Genomic DNA, 13,892 nt, shown 5'->3' with positions numbered 1-13,892 from the left:
CTTGTCCCACATTATTTACACCTCCACATACTTGTCCCACATTATTTACACCTACACATACCTGTCCTACATAATTTACATCTCACATACCTGTCCTACATCACTTACACCTCCACATACCTGTCCCACATAATTTACACCTCACATACCTGTCTTACATAATTTACACCTCCACATACCTGTTCCACATCATTTACACCTCCAAATACCTGTCCCACATTATTTACACCTCACATACCGGTCCCACATGATTTACACCTCCACATACCTGTCCCAAATAATTTACACCTCCACATACCTGTCCCACATCATTTACACCTCCACATACCTGTCCCAAAAAATGTACACCTCCACCTACCTGTCCCACATAATTTCCACCTCCACATACCTGTCCCACATCATTTACACCTTCACATACCTGTCCCACCACATTTATACCTCTAAATACCTGTCCCGCATCATTTACACCTCCACCTACCTGTCCCACATCATTTACACCTCCACATACCTGTCCCACATCGTTTACACCTCCACATACCTGTCCCACATCATTTACACCTCCACATACCTGTCCCACATCATTTACAACTCCACATACCTGTCCCACATCATTTACACCTCCACATACCCGATCTTCATCATTTACACCTCCACATACCCGATCTTCATCATTTACACCTCCACATACCGGTCCCACATCATTTACACCTTCACATACTTGTCCCACATTATTTACACCTCCACATACTTGTCCCACATCATTTACACCTCACATACCTGTCCTACATCATTTACACCTCCAAATACCTGTCCCAAATAATTTACACCTCCACATACCTGTCCCATATCTTTTACACCTCCACATACCTGTCCCACATCATTTACACCTACATACATGTCCCACATCATTTACACCTCCACATGCCTGCCCCACATCATTTACATCTCCATATACCTGTCCCACATCATTTACACCTCCACATACCTGTCCCACAACATATACACCTCCATATACCTGTCCCACATAATTTACACCTCCACATACCTGTCCCACATCATTTAACCCATTATTGAGCTTTTTTAGAGAAATTCACCTGAAAGCTGGCATGTCTTTATTGGTAAAATTATGCTATTTAAACCCCTCCAAGCACATAATTATTCACTGAGAGGTCCTGACATCTTTATCCTAAAATAAAGATGTCCCCTACCTTTTCTCCTGCTCAGGGGGTTCACAAACACAAAAAAATATGGTAATATCGTCTGTGAAGTCTATGTGAGTTTGGTATTTAATTGTAAATGTAATTCACAGTGTGAGTTCTCCGTTTGAACAGCTTGCAGGATCCAACTCGCACTTAATTGAATTGACCACAAAAGGTGCATACACACAACGATTTTTTGAACGATTATCGATAACGATATCGTTTATCGTTCAAAAAAGCGTTCACTTTCTGAGTTAAAACTGTGCATGCGCGTTCACGTTTGTAGTTCAGTCAGACTGACCAACTCAACGATTTTCAGTAAGGGAATATGTAAAAATCGTTTGTAGTTCAAAAAAATTGTTCATTACATTTAGTAAATGAACGATTTTAGTAAACGATTTTCGTTCATTTTTCCCTTGAAAAAATTAACGAAAATCGTTTACTAAAATCGTTCATTTACTAAATTGTGTGTGTATACAACTTTAGAACAAAACCTTTATACTAAGAACGAAAGAGGTGACAATTTTCTTCTAATCCTTTATCATGCACCTGCTGTTGGTGGCCCTAGAAGAGTGGGGCAGGGAGACACTGATCTATAGGGTAAAAGGCTTCTATTTACCTATAACTGGCTACATCCCTTATAACATAGAAAAAGCAATTTCCCAAAGTTCTACTCCCACCAGAACCTACACACATTGCTTACAATGCAAAGGGTGCAAATACTTTTTTGTTTTTCTTGCATGTAGCTCATGAATGCTGGACAGCTTTGTTATTACACTGCATTTGGACACCCCCTCTCCTATCGGAGTATCTCTGCACATTTTAAATCTGCCCCATCTGCAGTGCAACATGATTTTATCAGGTTCATATATTTATACGACATTCATCATGGGGGCATTCATAAATAATGTTGTCATGAGAATGTCGACATAGTCATTATGTCAACAATGAACATGCTGACATGTTTGTTATGTCAATATTAATGATGTCGACATTCAGCATGTCAACAATGATGAAGTGTCAGCATGCTCAGAATGTTGACAATGTAGTTTTCAGGTAAGTCTAACCCTAAGCCCTAACCCTTACCCCTAAACCAAAGTCTAACCCTAATGTCGACATTATCCAAGTGTCGACACTTAGAGTATGCTAGTGCGGCACATTAGTATAGAGGATCACTGAAGAGAAACATTATTTTGTATCTGCCTTACTGTGGTTTCATAACACTGTGCGCATACAACAAATGTTCAGTAACACATAGCAACCAGATGCTCACTGTGATCAGCCTAGTGCCAGTACAACTAATGCTGGTACTGTATGTGATTGGTTGTTATATAAGTTACAACACACTTGTATTACATAAATGAAAATTATCTCCCCAAGATAAATTATTTGCTTGTGATAAAACGGTCTCTCAGAAGGTGCAGAAACCGGTTGTCTATCTGGAGGTCTTCTGACTAAAGATTTGATCTGATATTCATTTGTTTTGTTTTCTGCTGGATAAGATGGGCTACAGTACATTACTAGTTGGTATAAGCATGTGTGAAGTCTTTGCACAGATGCGATTATACTTCAGCTGGCTTCCAGCTTTCCTATAGACGATACTATGAGCGGGATGTACTAATGCTGAAATGCGGTCAAACCCCTGAAAACTGCCGATTTTGGTGGTTTCACTCCCATATGTTCAAAGCTCCGGAAAGCAAAACTTTCCGGAGCTTGTACCTGATAGGCAACGCCATCTGTAGATGGTTTTACCTTATAGAAGCCTAAAAGTACGTCAGCTTCTAGCTGCCATTTTTCAAACACAGCCTGTAAAATTTCAGTTAGAAGCTGATTGGTTAGTATTTTATCTCTGTCCACTTTATCTCTCTCCAAGCTTTGATAAATCTACCCCCTATGCTGGGTACACACTGGCAGATATATTGGCCGATCAATTGATCAGCCAGTATATCCTGTACTCATCGGCCAGTGGGGGTCATTCAGACCCGCTCACGAGCGGCAGGACGCTCGCAAGCGGGTCTATGTTCCCCACTGCGCATGACGGAGGGAGCTCCGTTGTGCGCATGCGCGAGACCCGGCGAGCGACGGGCTCACCATCGCTCCGGGTCTCGCACCAAATGGGGCGTGCTGTCGATGTTGATTGACAGCACGCCCCCTTTGGTGGGCGTGCCTGCCAGACGGAGGCGTTCCCATGGGAACGCCTACCATCTCAAGCCGGCCCCACTGACATCACTAGTGATGTCAGTGGGAGTGATTTTGACTCTGATAGAGCCAAAATCACTCCAGGGCTTGCGGCAGCGAGACCCTACCGCAGGGTCTCCGTCGCAAGCCCGATGGTCAAGACCATCGCGACCATCATCATGGACGCTCGCTATAGCTGTGGGTGGTAACCCACAGCTATGCGAGCGTCCATGAGGACGCTCCAAAAAAAGGTAGGAGGGCCCTGATTCAGAGAGAGCGCTCTGGTCAGAGCGTTCAGCTCTGAATCAGGCCGTGTCCACCAGCAATATGTCTGTGAACGACGTTGTTCACAGGCATATCGTGTTGGCTGTGCTGCACCGCTGATGGCAGATATATCTGCAGATATAGGCTGCCCGTACACTTGCAGCGGAACCTGCGGCCAGACGACAGAGGATGGTTGTTCAGTGTGTATGAACAGCCATCATCTGCAGATATATCTTTTAGGTGTGTACCCAGCTTAAACCTTCATGTCTTTACTTCATATAACAGAACTTATTTATGTTAGTGGTGTACAGAGCATTGCTAATGTATCATTTTAAGGTTGAACATTACAAAGACTTTTGTCTCAGAACATTTTTGTTGTTTTAAGTACAACAATGTAGATTTCAGCTTTCACAGGCAAATACAGAAATGTTATCAGAGGGTTTAAAGCGTTTTGTTACCTTACAAACAAAGTTGTAAATGGAATTTCAAAAGAGCACCTGTTCCCTGTATACAGTGGAGGACAGCTACTGTATTATGAGGGTTGGTACAATATTCGTAATAGTGCAGTTTATATATTCACCTCAATTCGGTGCCTAGTGAATATTAGCCATGGGTTGATGAATAGTAATAATGACGTTCCTCAGAGAGGTCTAAGTTAAGGTGCATCCCTATATATATTGCTTCAATCAACAATATAGGAAAAAAGGGGTTTTCAGACCTGCGCCAGGAGGACTAAGTGTGAGATGCAGATTGTGCAGCCTAGAATCTTAGGAGCTTTTAACCTAGTTCCCAGAGACTAGGGTGAATCGTCTAGTGAATTCTCATATCAAAGGGGATAGGATATGTAGAGGATACTATTTTGAGACATGTGCCATCATTATTACTGTGTATACTTTTAAAATCCATTTTTGCTTTAGAGATTGAAGGAATAGTTAGAATTTTACGATAAAAAAAACAGGAGGTGTAGAAATTACCAGTGAATGAATGCACAATGCTAGCAAATGAACAGTAACTGTCCAGTAAATTAATAAAATGACTTACATCAATAAAACAGTCAACAGATCTAATATAAGATTTTATGCACTAAAATTTAACATTACTGTATTAAACCTGAAAATGTTCATTCACTGGTAAGGGTATATTTATTTACTAAAGTGCAGGTTTTTAGAAGTGGAGATGTTGCTCATAGCAACCAATCAGATTCTAGATATTATCTTCTATAAGGTGTAGATAAATGTTAAGTACAATCTGGTTGCTATAGGCAACATATGCATTTTTAAAACCACGCACTTTCGGGAATATATCACGTTGTGTTAATTCACTGGCTGAATCGCCCTATGCCAAAGTTTTGTATTTTGGATCTAGCTTTATCTGTTTCCTTGTTATGATAGGTTTAATGGTAATATTCTGCCAAGTGAAGTGAAGGAATCGTCTTATTTTCATCACTGAGGGACAATGGATGCATAAATGAATGTCAGTAAATAGGGGAATCTACTGTGATATACTGTACACACAGATATCTTCCTTTGTGCCAATATACTGTACACACAGATCTCTTCCTTTGTGCCAATATAATGTACACAGATCTCATCATTTGTGCCAATATACTGTACACACAGATCGCTTCCTTTGTGCCAATATACTGTACACAGATCTCTTCCTTTGTGCCAATATAATGTACACACAAATCTCTTTCTTTGTGCCAATATAATGTACACACAAATCTCTTTCTTTGTGCCAATATACTGTACACAGATCTCTTCCTTTGTGCCAATATACTGTACACACAGATCTCTTCCTTTGTGCCAATATACTGTACACACAGATCGCTTCCTTTGTGCCAATATACTGTACACAGATCTCTTGCTTTGTGCCAATATACAGATTAAATATTTAATGCTAAATTTACGTAAATTGAGTCTGCTACTTGGTCCTCCTTCAAGGCTTCTATGCCTGGATTCTTATGCTGGGCATACACTATACAATTATCTGTCAGATATCTGTCCAATCTGGCTGGTTGGAATGAAAATCTGGTAATGTATGGGGGCCAATGACAATCGTCCATTTGCTCACAAACACTGGTAAACAGACAAAAATGGTAGTTCAGACAAATTGGTTAAACTTAAAACACACGAATGTAACCAATTTGAACAATTGTTTTTTGTCCTTTTTCCAGTGTTTAAAACCTTATGATCGACTGTCATTTGCTCCCATACATTACCAGGTTTTCATTCCAACCAGCCAGATTGGACAGAGGGCCTGATTCAGAGCCGGATGCAATTAGCGCTCGCTCGTCCAGAAAATAGGGGTGGCTATTCAAATGAACCGTTCGCTCTTTGCGGTCTGTTCACGCCTCTAGGTCTGAACGAGCGAACAAAACTTGCTGTCGTTTTTTGGATAAATACACCCCCTGGCCGCTCGCATCCTACGTCATGTCCGCTATTTATTAGATTAATCGAGTACATCGACCAGGGTATGAACTGCTCGCTATTCTTGTGGTTGGTTTTTGCTACCACAATTTTGCGAGCAGTTCTGGCTATAAAATAAATAACCCAGTGACGTGGTCAGTGACGCTGCTGTATTAATTATGCACACCCTTAAAACGCCCGTTTTGACCTTTAAGCACGCCTACTTTCGGATCTCCACTCCCCGTTTTCAAGCACCTTCCCCCGTTACCACCCACATACGCCTCCTCCTGTCACTCAAATTAACAGGCATTCGCTATTTTGCGAGCACATGAATTTCGACCGCACTGACTGGTTCGCGCATGCATATAACGATCCGTACGCATGCGCAGTTGGGCAAACATCGCTCGGAGCGAACGAGCGGCTCTGAATCAGGCCCTGATATCTGACAGATAATTGTATAGTATATGTCCAGCATAAGGGAACAGAAAAGAGGCCAACTACGTGTCCATCGTGAATGAACTATTGGACAACTACAAGAATATGGGTTGCAGAATGTCACTTAAAGTTCCCTTTTTACATTCCCATCTAGACTTTTTCCCTGACAACTACTGTAATGGAGGGTACACTCGGTCAGATATTCTTGACGATATGAACGATAACGATGGAAAAAATCGTTACATCGTTTATATCGTTGACATGTTTGGCATGCATCGACCAACAAAGCGCGACCAACAAATAACGATATCTGAAGTCGTCTGTGTTTGCAGTCCAACTTGGACGACTTCATCATTTAAATACTGTCAGAAATCTTTCATCGTTATTGAGATCGTTGGTAAAATTGTTCAAATCGTTCATCGTTGATCTAGCAAGTCTGACATGGTGTATGCACCATATGTGATGAACAGGCAGAACATTTTCACCAAGACATTCTGACAATGGAGCCTGGGACCCTGCAATGATGGGGGGACTACGGCTTTTTCCTTTTTACAGAGACCAATACGACACTGTACAAACAGAAAGCATCAACTTCCTACGGCTAATTTGGATTGTTGGAGAAAACACATTGGACCTCATTCAGAGCCGCTCGCAAAATGCGAGTGCTCGCTCTGAATGAGGGAAGCCGCTTCCATTTTCTGAGCCGGCCTCCTGGCCGTTAGGTAGGCTGTGGGTTACCACCCACAGCTTAAACGAGTGACCAGGATGATGGTCGCGATGGTAAGACCATCGCGACCATCGGCGCTTGCGACGAGACCCTTGTGGTAGGGTCTCATCTGCCGCAAGCCCCAGAGAGCTTTCGGCTCTAATAGAGCCGGAAGCTCTCTCACTGACATCACTGGTGATGTCAGTGGGGCTGCCCACAAACGGCAGGCGTTCGCTTGGGAACGCCTCCGTTTGTGAAGCCACTCCCCGCCACGCCTACAAAACGGGGCGAGCTGTCGATCAACATCGACAGCCGCCCCTTTTGTAGTGAGCCACGGAGCAAGATAATTTCTCTCTCGCTCCGAGGCTTGCGCACGCGCAGTGTGGCCGTTGCGCGTGCGCACAGCCAAACCTCGACCTGAATGAGGTCCATAATCACATGCCAGATGCAGAGAGATTTGTACATTTTGTTGAGTAGTGAACAGTCTCATTAATAGCTTAACAGTAACAAGAATAAAGCTCATATAAAAGTAAATTATTCTCTCTCCCTTTTTTCATTGTTTTTCCAAAGATCAGGCTGAAAAATGAATATCGATATTCCACTATTTTACCAAAAGAGATCACTTTTGGGTACAAAAAAACCTATATAAAACGGGCACATTGCTAAAATGTGAAATGAGTCTGATCAGGATGGGAGGGGGGAGGGGAGACGACATAACAACTAAAGAAATGGCTAATGACCCTAATGACCTTCTGCACGTATTCAGCACATCACCTCTCCAAAGACCCCTATGACCAGTTAAGAGTTCACAATTTACATGACAATTATAGTGTAATAGTTATCCTATACAGCCTTGCCTATACACAGAACAAGGGGCCTGATTCACTACCAAACGCAACTGTGATTCAGGCGATTGTTTTGTCGCAGTGCGCATGCACGAACCGGAAGCTGCGATCCGATCGCAGTGATTACGCAGATCCATCGCAGAGTGACTCATACTGCCATTAACCCTTTACACCATACAGTGCAGTGTACAGGGGCGTATGAATGAGATCAGTGTTGTTTCTGTTACCGCAGGGGCAGAACTATGGAAGACAATGGAGGTGCCTGCTGCCGGTCGCCAGCACTGATGGAACACCTCCTCCACTGCCCACAATTCACCCCACTTAGGGCTGTAGCTTTGTACCCGGAGTGTACCGTCACAGCTACCCAATACATGGCGCCTCTTCCCGGCACCTGAGAAGTCACCATACACTAGTGAGAGCTCCGTCTATCTATAGCCTGTCCCAGCAGATCCTTATGTCAGTGTGACATGTCCGGCGCCTCCCCTCACTCCATACTCCTCCCTGGCGGCAGCCCTAGCCTCAGACCTGTGCAGCCGTCCCAGTGCACCCTCTCACCTACAACTCCCCGTCCCACTCCATACATCTATCCTCTGTGCGCTACAAGTCACGTTACAAATAACATGTGAGCGCAAAGTGACTCGGTAGCGCCGAACATCTTTTTGTGCAAATATTTCCCTTCCAATGCATCTTATTTGCACACTAATGCAGATAGGAGGCACACACAGCTTCTGCTGATTACAATGCTATGCGGCATGCCTATATTCTGTGTGCAATGTCAGCGCTTGTGACGGGCACCAAATTATAACTTGCCTCCGGGCGTCTGGGATGAACTTACGCCACTGCGTTACTGCATTATTATTTTCCCTTCTTGAGTGAAGGCCCCAGAATTCCCTGATCACCCCATTTTTTCCGTCCTGGACAAGACAGGAGAAACATCATCCAAATAGATTTTGATAATTCTTGTTAAGCAATGCTAACGTTAATGAATGCAATATTAGCATTCATGTAAACACATTATGTGTTTACTAGTCTAGCATGTAAAACTATGCTACGTTATGCAATATAGGCCTCAGCAAATCAAAAGAAACAAATTTGCACTTTGGCACAACCATGTTGCACTGCAGGGGTTAAATTATAATGAGCATACAGATTAAGAGTTGGGAAGGGCGCATCCGACTCCTCCCTAGTTCAGTTCTAAATTTCAGTGTTAAACCAAAGCTGCCCAGTATTTGTGCACTACAGGCAAAATCAGCCGGTATCTGTCCTGCTCTGTAAAAGTTGCAGGTAGGGGAGATTTTGAGCTGCTCAGCAATATTTGTGCGGCTCTACAAATTCTTCTTTTAAGGCCAGCAGGGGTGCAGAGGTAAAATGTTCTCCCTACGAGATTAATAGCCTGTACCAGAGTGAGAACTGTGCCAGAATCTTGTGCAGAACCCTTTGTACATGCCTAGAAAAGAATTTGCACATATATGCAGATCTGCGTGATTCTGGGGTCTATTCATGATGTTAATTATCGGGGTCCGATAATTAACATTCTAACTGGCCGAGGACGCCGGAGCAATTAATCATTGCCCTGGCGCGGAGGCAGCTGATCCGAAAATCAGCTGTCCCTGCGAGCGGCTTCACTGCTCCTGTCGGAGCAGTGAGACAAGTGTGCATGCGTGACCGGAAGCTACCGCATGCGCACAAGACCCCCAACGTCCAGCAGAAGGAGCCGGACAGGGGCGGAGCTTCTTTGTAACCCAGGACTCCTTCCCATAGGAACAGAGCGGGTAGCGGGAACACTCGCCAACTGAAGATGGTGAATGCTCTCGCAATCAAGCAAATATTGTATTTTTGGAGCTTGATTAATTCTGTCTCCATACTAGTGTATGGGGACCGCGGGCCATTCCGCGAGAGGAAGGTAAGCAGAAGATATCTGTGATACTAATGTATGGGGACAGTGGGCCATTCCGCCAGAGGAAGGTAAGCAGGAGATATCTGTGATACTAGTGTATGGGGACAGCAGGGCATTCCGCCAGAGGAAGGTAAGTAGGAGATATCTGTGATACTAGTGTATGGGGACAGCGGGCCATTCCGCCAGAGGAAGGTACGTAGGAGATATCTGTGATACTAGTGTATGGGGACAGCAGGCCATTCCGACAGAGGAAGGTAAGTAGGAGATATCTGTGATACTAGTGTATGGGGATAGTGGGCCATTCCGTGAGAGGAAGGTAAAATCTGTGATACTAATGTATGGGGACAGCGGGCCATTCCGCGATAGGAAGGTAAGCAGGAGATATCTGTGATACTAGTGTATGGGGATAGCGGGCCATTCCGCGAGAGGAAGGTAAAATCTGTGATACTAATGTATGGGGACAGCGGGCCATTCCACGAGAGGAAGGTAAGCAGGAGATATCTGTGATACTAATGTATGGGGACAGCGGGCCATTCCGAGAGAGGAAGGTAAAATCTGTGATACTAATGTATGGAGACAGCGGGCCATTCCACGAGAGGAAGGTAAGCAGGAGATATCTGTGATACTAGTGTATGGGGATAGCGGGCCATTCCGAGAGAGGAAGGTAAAATCTGTGATACTAATGTATGGGGACAGCGGGCCATTCCGCGAGAGGAAGGTAAGCAGGAGATATCTGTGATACTAATGTATGGGGACAGCGGGCCATTCCACAAGAGGAAGGTAAGCAGGAGATATCTGTGATACTAGTGTATGGGGATAGCGTGCCATTCCGCGAGAGGAAGGTAAAATCTTTGATACTAATGTATGGGGACAGCGGGCCATTCCGAGAGAGGAAGGTAAAATCTGTGATACTAATGTATGGGGACAGCGGGCCATTCCGCGAGAAGGAAGGTAAGCAGGAGATATCTGTGATACTAGTGTATGGGGATAGCGGGCCATTCCGAGAGAGGAAGGTAAAATCTGTGATACTAATGTATGGGGACAGCGGGCCATTCCGCGAGAGGAAGGTAAGCAGGAGATATCTCTGATACTAATGTATGGGGACAGCGGGCCATTCCACGAGAGGAAGGTAAGCAGGAGATATCTCTGATACTAATGTATGGGGACAGCGGGCCATTCCACGAGAGGAAGGTAAGCAGGAGATATCTGTGATACTAGTGTATGGGGACAGCGGGCCATTCCGCCAGAGGAAGGTACGTAGGAGATATCTGTGATACTAGTGTATGGGGACAGCAGGCCATTCCGACAGAGGAAGGTAAGTAGGAGATATCTGTGATACTAGTGTATGGGGATAGTGGGCCATTCCGTGAGAGGAAGGTAAAATCTGTGATACTAATGTATGGGGACAGCGGGCCATTCCGCGATAGGAAGGTAAGCAGGAGATATCTGTGATACTAGTGTATGGGGATAGCGGGCCATTCCGCGAGAGGAAGGTAAAATCTGTGATACTAATGTATGGGGACAGCGGGCCATTCCACGAGAGGAAGGTAAGCAGGAGATATCTGTGATACTAATGTATGGGGACAGCGGGCCATTCCGAGAGAGGAAGGTAAAATCTGTGATACTAATGTATGGAGACAGCGGGCCATTCCACGAGAGGAAGGTAAGCAGGAGATATCTGTGATACTAGTGTATGGGGATAGCGGGCCATTCCGAGAGAGGAAGGTAAAATCTGTGATACTAATGTATGGGGACAGCGGGCCATTCCGCGAGAGGAAGGTAAGCAGGAGATATCTGTGATACTAATGTATGTGGACAGCGGGCCATTCCACGAGAGGAAGGTAAGCAGGAGATATCTGTGATACTAGTGTATGGGGATATCGTGCCATTCCGCGAGAGGAAGGTAAAATCTTTGATACTAATGTATGGGGACAGCAGGCCATTCCGAGAGAGGAAGGTAAAATCTGTGATACTAATGTATGGGGACAGCGGGCCATTCCGCGAGAGGAAGGTAAGCAGGAGATATCTGTGATACTAGTGTATGGGGATAGCGGGCCATTCCGAGAGAGGAAGGTAAAATCTGTGATACTAATGTATGGGGACAGCGGGCCATTCCGCGAGAGGAAGGTAAGCAGGAGATATCTCTGATACTAATGTATGGGGACAGCGGGCCATTCCACGAGAGGAAGGTAAGCAGGAGATATCTGTGATACTAGTGTATGGGGATAGCGTGCCATTTCGCGAGAGGAAGGTAAAATCTTTGATACTAATGTATGGGGACCGCGGGCCATTCCGCGAGCCGAAGGTAAGCAGGAGTTATCTGTGATACTAGTGTATGGGGATAGCGGACCATTCCGAGAGAGCAAGGTAAAATCTGTGATACTAATGTATGGGGACAGCGGGCCATTCCGCGAGAGGAAGGTAAGCAGGAGTTATCTGTGATACTAATGTATGGGGACAGCGTGCCATTCCGAGAGAGGAAGATAAAATCTGTGATACTAATGTATGGGGACAGCGGGCCATTCCACGAGAGGAAGGTAAGCAGGAGCTATCTGTGATACTAGTGTATGGGGATAGCGGGCCATTCCGCGAGGAAGGTAAAATCTTTGATACTAATGTATGGGGACAGCGGGCCATTCCGCGAGAGGAAGGTAAGCAGGAGTTATCTGTGATACTAGTGTATGGGGATAGCGGGCCATTCCGCGAGAGGAAGGTAAAATCTGTGATACTAATGTATGGGGACAGCGGGCCATTCCACGAGAGGAAGGTAAGCAGGAGATATCTGTGATACTAATGTATGGGGACAGCGTGGCATTCCGAGAGAGGAAGGTAATTGGGATATATCTGTGATACTAGTGTATGGGGACAGCGGGCCATTCCACAAGAGGAAGGTAAGCAGGAGATATCTGTGATACTAATGTATGGGGACAGCGTGCCATTCCGAGAGAGGAAGGTAAGTAGGAGATATCTGTTATACTAGTGTATGGGGACAGCGGGCCATTCCACAAGAGGAAGGTAAGCAGGAGATATCTGTGATACTAATGTATGGGGACAGCAGACCATTCCGAGAGAGGAAGGTAAGTAGGAGATATCTGTGATATCTCCTGCTTTACCTTCTTAGTGAATGGCCCTGATAACTTAGTTTCTACAATTGCAGGTGAAAATTTTCATTAACACCTGCTTTTGTAGAAATTAAGTGATGATGAATAGGCCCCTCTGCCACTTACGTCCGCATGTGCTTGGAGAAGATAAAAGGGAATGAATGAATCATTTTAACACAGACCATTGTGCATTTCCGCAATTGCAAATAGATGCAGACAAGGTGTGAGGTTCTGGTTTTGTTGTGGACCCGAGGTGGTAATAGGAGCAGACACTGAAGCAGGTTTAAAAGTAAATGTGGAGTTTTTAATGAGTGGCTTAACAGACATGAATGTGATAAAACAGAAAGTCCGGGTATAGCATTAAAGTGCACTTGGGAGCTGTAGTGAGGCAAATAGGAAAAAGTCCAGTTAGTGACAGGCAATGGAAAATGTCCAGGTAGTGATTGGTTAATAGAAAATGTCCAGGTAGTGACTGGTTAATAGAAAATGTCCAGGTAATGGCAGACAAGGGGAACTGTCCAGGTGGTGACTGATTAATGAAGAATGCTGACTGAGGAAGAAATATCCAGCAGAGTGACAGTGGAGGCAAGGTGCAGGGTGAACAGCAGGACTCAGGTACTCAGGCAAGGGGAAGGTAATGGAGGATGCAGGGTAGTCCAGCGGGGTTGGAGCAGACAAGCAAGCAGGCAGGCAGGCAGGCAGGTAGCGTTTCACAGGAAACAGGTGGTGAGCACAGGGAACTCTCTCTCAGCTATGCTGAGAAACACGTTGCACTGGCAACGAAGTGAGGCTCTGAACCTCCCTAAATACCAAATGCTGTGCCGTGACTGGCCAGAGAGAGCATGTGACAAACTAGGAT

The sequence above is a fragment of the Taudactylus pleione genome, unplaced genomic scaffold, assembly GCF_031769625.1.
Source record: "Taudactylus pleione unplaced genomic scaffold, aTauple2 ptg000810l, whole genome shotgun sequence".
NCBI lineage: Eukaryota > Metazoa > Chordata > Amphibia > Anura > Myobatrachidae > Taudactylus > Taudactylus pleione.
Note: the sequence above shows the minus strand (reverse complement) of the source record.